Raw genomic sequence first — 7,507 nt, forward strand, 5'->3', positions numbered from 1 at the left:
TCTGGAGAATTCCATAGACAAAGGACCCAGATGGGCTACAGTCCATAGGGTTGCAAAGAGTTGGATACAACTGAGAGACTAACAAACACACACCATCAATAGGGCTAGGACACAGGTGCACTTGTGAGAATCCCACCCATTATCTTCAACTCTCTCCCTCCCAGCCTGGAGGAATCTTATCCAAGACTTACATCTTCAGTCCTCTCTTATTACTATTTCCCTCTGATCTGTTCTGTATACACTCCTAGGTTGGTAGTTTTAAACCACTCTGCCTTCTTCCTATGCTGGGGCAAGAAAGTAGTCTGTCTAACTGTCTGAGTTGAATTGGCGCCCAGAACTCCTAACTGTCTGTTTAGGGCTTGCCTCTTCTACTGCACCCTGAGCTGCTGCCCTGATCATTCTAGGTTTCATATTCCTTATCTGAAAAATGGGGTGAAATTTAGCTGAGTTACTACTTTGTTGTTGTTGTTGTTTAGTCCATAAGTTGTATCCGACTCTTTTGCAATCCCACCCACTGTAACCCACCAGGCTCTTCTGGCCCTGGGATTTACCAGGCAAGAATACTGGAGTGGGTTGCCATTCACTTCTCCAGGGGACCTTCCTGACCCAGGGATCGAACCTGGGTCTTCTGCATTGGCAGGCAGATTCTTTACCACTGAGACAACTACTTTACAGGGCTTTTATGAAGAGAAATGAAATGCACAAGCACTCTGGTGCAGTCTGACAGTTTGTGTTCTGTAAACACTAGGTCTCTAGCCGGTTCTCTTTTCTTCTTTCTCTATTTTTGCATTTGTCACACTGCACTGATATCATTTATCTACCTCAGTTCATTGCAAGCTCCTTTGCTGCAAGTTTCTTCAGGTATTTATTTGATTTCACCCAGCATGGTTGCCCAATAAATGTTTGTTAAATAAATGAAATAACAAAGTCTTTTAAACAAGGTGTAAAAACAACTACAGGTTTTGTGGCAATCAAAACTGTTTAAGGTAACCCCCTGAGGGAAGAGGTAACAGGAAGTTTTTGTTCAATGTGCACATATTTCTATTTGGGAAAATGAAAAACTTCTGGAAATGGGCAGCAGTGATAGCCGCACAATTTGTGAATATGCTTAATGCCACACAACTGTGTACTAAAAATGGTAAATTTTATGTTTTATACATTTTAGTTTCCATCAATAGTTTCAAGTCTCTCCCTTGATAGAAATCCTTGTTTTTGTTTAGTTGCTAAGTTGTGTCTAAATCTTTGTGACCCTTTTGGACTATAGGTTCCCCTACCCATGGAATTTCCAAGGCAAGAATACTGGAGTGCATTGCCATTTCTTTCTCCAGGGCATCTTCTTGGCCCAGGGATTGAACGTGCATTTCCTGCATTGCAGGTGGCTTATCACTGAGCCATCAGGGAAGCCCTTTATATGTTTTTATCTAGTGCATGCAAGCGAAATCACTTGAGTCCTGTCCAACTCTTTGTGACCCTATGGACTATAGCCAGCCAGGCTCCTCTGTTCATGGATTCTTTAGGCAAGAATACTGGAGTGGGTTTCCATGTCCTCCCCCAGGGGATCTTCCCAGGGATCAAACCCCTGGCAGGTGAGTTCTTTACCACTAGTGCCACCATGGTTTAGTTCAGTTCAGTTCAGTCGCTCAGTCATGTCCGACTCTTTGTGACTCCATGAATCACAGCACACCAGGCCTCCCTGTCCATCACCAACTCCCAGAGTTCACTCAGACTCACGTCCATTGAGTCAGTGATGCCATCCAGCCATCTCATCCTCTGTTGTCCCCTTCTCCTCCTGCCTCCAATCCCTCCCAGCATCACAGTCTTTTCCAATGAGTCAACTCTTCGCATGAGGTGGCCAAAGTATTGATGTTGATGTTGAGTTTCAGTTTCAACATCAATCCTTCCAGTGAACACCCAGGATCTCCTTTAGGATGGACTGGTTGGATCTTCTTGCAGTCCAAGGGACTCTCAAGAGTCTTCTCCAACACCACAGTTCAAAAGCATCAATTCTTCGGCACTCAGCTTTCTTCACCGTCCGACTCTCATATCCATACATGACCACTGGAAAAACCATAGCATTGATTAGACGGACCTTTGTTGGCACAGTAATGTCTCTGCTTTTTAATATGCCATCCAGGTTGGTCATAACTTTCCTTCCAAAAAGTAAGCGTCTTTTAATTTCATAGCTGCAATCGCCATCTGCAGTGATTTTGGAGCCCCCCAAAATAAAGTCTGACACTGTTTCCACTCTTTCCCCATCTATTTCCCATGAAGTGATGGGACCAGATGCCATGATTTTCGTTTTCTGAATGTTGAGCTTTAAGCTAACTTTTTCACTCTCCTCCTTCACTTTTATCAAGAGGCTTTTTAGTTCCTCTTCACTTTCTGCCATAAGGGTGATGTCATCTGCATATCTGAGGTTATTGATCTTTCTTCCAGCAATCTTGATTCCAGCCTGTGCTTCTTCCAGCCCAGCGTTTCTCATGATGTACTCTGCATATAAGTTAAATAAGCAGGATGACAATATACAGCCTTGACATACTCCTTTTCCTATTTGGAACCAGTCTGTTGTTCCATGTCCAGTTCTAACTGTTGCTTCCTTATCTGCATACAGGTTTCTCAAGAGGCAGGTCAGATGGTCTGGCATTCCTATCTACTTCATAATTTTCCACAGTTTATTGTGATCCACGCAGTCAAAGGCTCTGGCATAGCCAATAAAGCAGAAATAGATGGTTTTCCTGAACTCTCTTGCTTTTTTGATGATCCATCAGATGTTGGCAATTTGATCTCTGGGTCCTCTGCCTTTTCTAAAACCCGCTTGAACATCTGGAAGTTCATGGTTTACGTATTGCTGAAGCCTGTCTTGGAGAATTTTGAGCATTACTTTACTAGCATGTGAGATGAGTGCACTTGTGCGGTAGTTTGAGCATTCTTTAGCATTGCCTTTCTTTGAGGTTGGAATGAAAACTGACCTTTTCCAGTCCTGTGGCCCCTGCTGAGTTTTCCAAATTTGCTGGTGTATTGAGTGCAGGACTTTGACAGCATCATCTTTCAGGATTTGAAATAGCTCAACTGGAATTCCCTCACCTCCACTAGCTTTGTTCGTAGTAATGCTTTCTAAGGTTCCTTTATAGTCCAATTCTCACATCCATACATGACCACTGGAAAAACCAAAGCCTTGACTAGACTGACCTTTGTTGGGAAAGTAATGTCTCTGCTTTTTATTATGCTGGCTAGGTGATACATAAATGCTAAAAGTATATTCAAATCACAAAACAATAACAACAACAACAACAAGCAGCAAACAAAGTATATATAAGAGAAATAGAACAAAAACAGTAAGGCAGTAAATTTAAATTTAGTCACATTTATAAAACCACTATTAAAATGTATAGCAATCCAATCAATGTACAGCCTAGTGTTGTTGTTCAGTGACTAAGTTGTTTCTGACTCTGCTATCCCATGAACTGCAGCACGCCAGGCCTCCCTGTCCTTCACTATCTCCTGGAGTTTGTTCAACTCATGTCCATTGAGTCAGTGATGCCATCTCATCCCCCATCACCCGCTTCTCCTTTTGCTCTCATTGTTTCCCCGCATCAGGGTCTTTTCCAATTATCTGGCTCTTTGCGTGAGGTGACCAAAGTATTGGAGTTTCAGCTTCAGCATCAGTCCTTCCAGTGAATATTCAGGGCTGATTTCCTTTAGGATTAACCAGTTGAACTCCTTGCTCTCCAAGGGACCCTCAAGAGTCTTCTCCAACAGCACAGATCAAAAGCATCAATTCTGCAGTGCTCAGTTTTCTTCATATTCTAACTCTGTGTAGCTTTGTTAGCAAAGTGATGTCTCTGATTTTTAATACGCTTTCTAGGTTTGTCATAGGTTTTCTTCCAAGGAACAAATGCCTTTTACTTTCATCGCTGCTCACCATTCACATTGATTTTGGTGCCCAAGAAAATAATATGGAGCATAGTGACTATAGTTAAATAATTTTGTATATTTGAAAGTTTCTAAGAGAAATTTTTAAAAAATTGCATCACAAGAAAAAAAGCAATGAACATTGGGGTACATGTGCCTCTTTCAAATGTTCATCACAGCACTGTTTATAATAGGCAGGACATGGAAGCAACCTAGATATCCATCTGCAGATGAATGGATAAGAAAGATGTGGTATGTATACACAATGGAGTATTACTCAGGCATTAAAAAGAATACATTTGAATCAGTTCTAATGAGGTGGATGAAACTGGAGCCAATTATACAGAGTGAAGTAAGCCAGAAAGTAAAACACCAATACAGTATACTAATGCATATATATGGAATTTAGAAAGATGGTAATGATAACCCTGTATGCAAGACAGCAAAAGAGACACAGATGTATAGAACAGTCTTTTGGACTCTGTGGGAGAGGGAGAGGGTGAGCTGATTTGGGAAAATGGCATTGAAACATGTATACTATCATATAAGAAATGAATCACCAGTCTAGGTTTGATGCAGGATACAGGATGCTTGGGGCTGGTGCACTGGGATGATCCAGAGGTATGGTATGGGGAGGGAGGTGGGAGGGGGGTTCAGGATGGGGAACACATGTACACCCGTGGTGGATTTATGTTGATGTATGGCAAAACCAATACAATATTGTAAAGTAATTAGCCTCCAATTAAAATAAATAAATTTAAATTAAAAAAGAAAAAAGCATATAACTGCGCAGTGATGGATATTACTAGACATTGTGATGATCATTTAAAATATATTTATGTTGTACAGCAGAAGTTAATATAATGCTATGAGTCAAGTGTATCTCAATTAATCACTTTGAGTTTTAAAGGCTGTGTGTTATGTTGTTGGAAAAGGAAATGGTAATCCACTCCAGCACTCTTGCCTGGAAAATCCCATGGACAGAGGAGCCGGATAGGCTACAGTCCATGGGGTCACAAAGAGTCAGACACGACTGAGAGACTTCACTTACTTTACTTACAGAGAAACAAATGGATGAACCCAAAGAAAAACAATAGTAAGCCTGTGTCATACATAATTTCACTTTTAAAAGGGGTGAAACAATTTAACAGTATTGCTGCCCAATAAAGCTCTAAATAAAAATGCATACGTTGTATTGTTTCTGGTATCATTACTGCTGCTGCACAATCACTTCTGTCATGTCTGACTCGTTGTGATCCCATGAGCCATAGCCCGCCAGACTCTTTGTCCATGGAATTCTCTAGGCAAGAATACTGGAGTGGGTTGCCATCACCTCCTTCAAGGGATCTTCCTTACCCATGGATCAAACCTACATCTCCTATATCTCCTGCATTTTAGGCAAATTGTTTTACTGCCAAGATACCAGGGAAGCCCTCTGGTATCACTACATCCAAGAATAAGAAAATAAAGATTTTATTTCTCTAACTGATTTTAACTGCAAGTCAGTTCATCGCTGAGGTTTCAAATCTCATTTCTTAGAAACTGAGCAAGGCAAAGGCAGCAGTACTTGCAGGGATTATGTACATAGCTTCACGCATCTGATGAGTTAACAGAAGTAAAAAGTTGCTCAAAAGCGTTAATAAATTAACCGTCTTGAGTTTACCGTATCTACAGATGGAGTACAAATTAAGAACAGAAAAATCAAATATCACCACAATGATGGAATTTATCCTCTTGGGGTTTTCTGATATTCCCAATTTCCAATGGATTCTTTGGGGGATATTTTTTAGTCCTCAATCTGACCGTCCTGATGTGCAATAGTGTCATTGTACTGATAACAAGAATTGGCTGTACTCTCCAGACCCCCATGTACTTTTTCCTCAACCACTTTTCCATTTTAGAAATCTGTTATGTAACTGTCACTATCCCAAGAATGCTCACAGACCTCCTGAACCAGAAAGGGCACGTTTCTTTCATTGCCTGTGCTACACAAATGTATTTGGTCCTTCTGTTTGGAGGTTTAGAGTGTCTCTTCCTGGCCATGATGGCCTATGACCACTACGTGGCCATTTGTAACCCTCTTCACTATGGCCTGATTGTGAGCCCCCAGGTCTGTGTCCAGCTGGTCACTGCCTCCTGGGTCAGTGGAATTCCTGCTGTAATTGGGCAAACGTGGCAGGTTTCTTATCTGCCCTTTTGTGGGTCTACCAAATTAATAATTTTTTCTGTGACCTCCCCCCCAGTATTCAAGCTTGCTTGTGGGGACACATTTGTGAATGAGATAGCAGTCTATGCAGATGCAGTGGTATTCATCATGGTTCCATTTCTGTTGATTGGTGTCTCCTATGGCAAAATCATCTCCAACTTTCTGAAACCGTGATCTGCCAGCGGGAGGGGCTAAAGCCTTCTCCACATGCTCGTCTCACCTCACAGTGGTGGTCTTATTCTACAGCACAGCCTCTACCACTTATTTACAGCCCAAACCAAATCAATCTGAAGAAACTGGGAAGCTGATCTCTCTTTTCTACACAGTTTGGATCCCAACGTTGAATCCCATTATATTTACTCTGAGGAACAAAGATATCACCATAGCACTGAGGAAACTACTAAGTAAATTATCAACTTGACGCAAAGCCTTGAAATTACAGAAGCAATTTGTTTTTATGTTTCTCATGTAAATACATCAGAAAATATCATCTAGTATTATTTCTATGTTCCTAGGAAATGATAGTTAATATCATCACTGCCATCTCACATTATGTAAAATGACCCTAGTTTCAAAGAGTTAAGGGTTTCTGGGTTATCAAAGCACACATTCTCTCCATGGAAATGATTTATTCTGAAGACTTATCTTTCCTGTCACTGTGAAAGAGTGAGTTAAGAGATTTCCTGAGCAATAAAATGATAGTTAACTGCAATATAACCAATGATCAGGGTCATGCCCTGTAAGAAATTTGCTTGAAAATTCCCATTCCTTCAGGCATATTCACTGTCCTTTTCTGTACTTAGGATTGGTTTTAGATGATGAGAAAACAACGACTACATCCAAGTTGGTGGGAGTAGGGGAGTCTGAGTGTTTTCTAGCAATTTTTCCTTCTTTCTCTCTTTTGCAAGCGTCCATATCCCTTTCAGAGTACAAACCCTGAAAGGATCCTTTGTTACCTCAATTCTGACTGTTCTCTAGTTACACCATTTCCTCTGGCTTGTAGCTTCATGTTTTGCTTTGGTAATGTCTCCTTAGTATTAGGAATATTAGAAATTTAAATTATAAAAGGCATTGGGTTGAATGTTGATCCCTCTAAATATATGTCAGGTTATAACCTGCAAACCTGAACTTATTAGGAAAATAAAAGCCTTTGCAGATGTAATTCAGTCAAGGACTTTGAAATAAGATTATCTTAATTTAAGGGAAGGGCACTATATCCTATGATCAGTGTTCTTAGTTCTTATGGGGGGGGGAGGGAGAGATTAAGTTAAAAATAGAGATGCAGTGACACATAGAAGAATATCACGTGAAGATGGAGGGAGCAACTGGGAGTGACACATGACATAGCCATGAAGCAAAGGAGGTCGGGGACCACCGAAAGCTGAAAGA

The 7,507-nt window shown here is 40.9% G+C and overlaps 1 pseudogene; it reads left to right on the forward strand.

Moving 5' to 3' along the window:
* On the forward strand, nucleotides 5,602-6,539 carry LOC102186598 (annotated as a pseudogene).

This window comes from Capra hircus, chromosome 10 (assembly GCF_001704415.2).
Source record: "Capra hircus breed San Clemente chromosome 10, ASM170441v1, whole genome shotgun sequence".
Lineage (NCBI taxonomy): Eukaryota > Metazoa > Chordata > Mammalia > Artiodactyla > Bovidae > Capra > Capra hircus.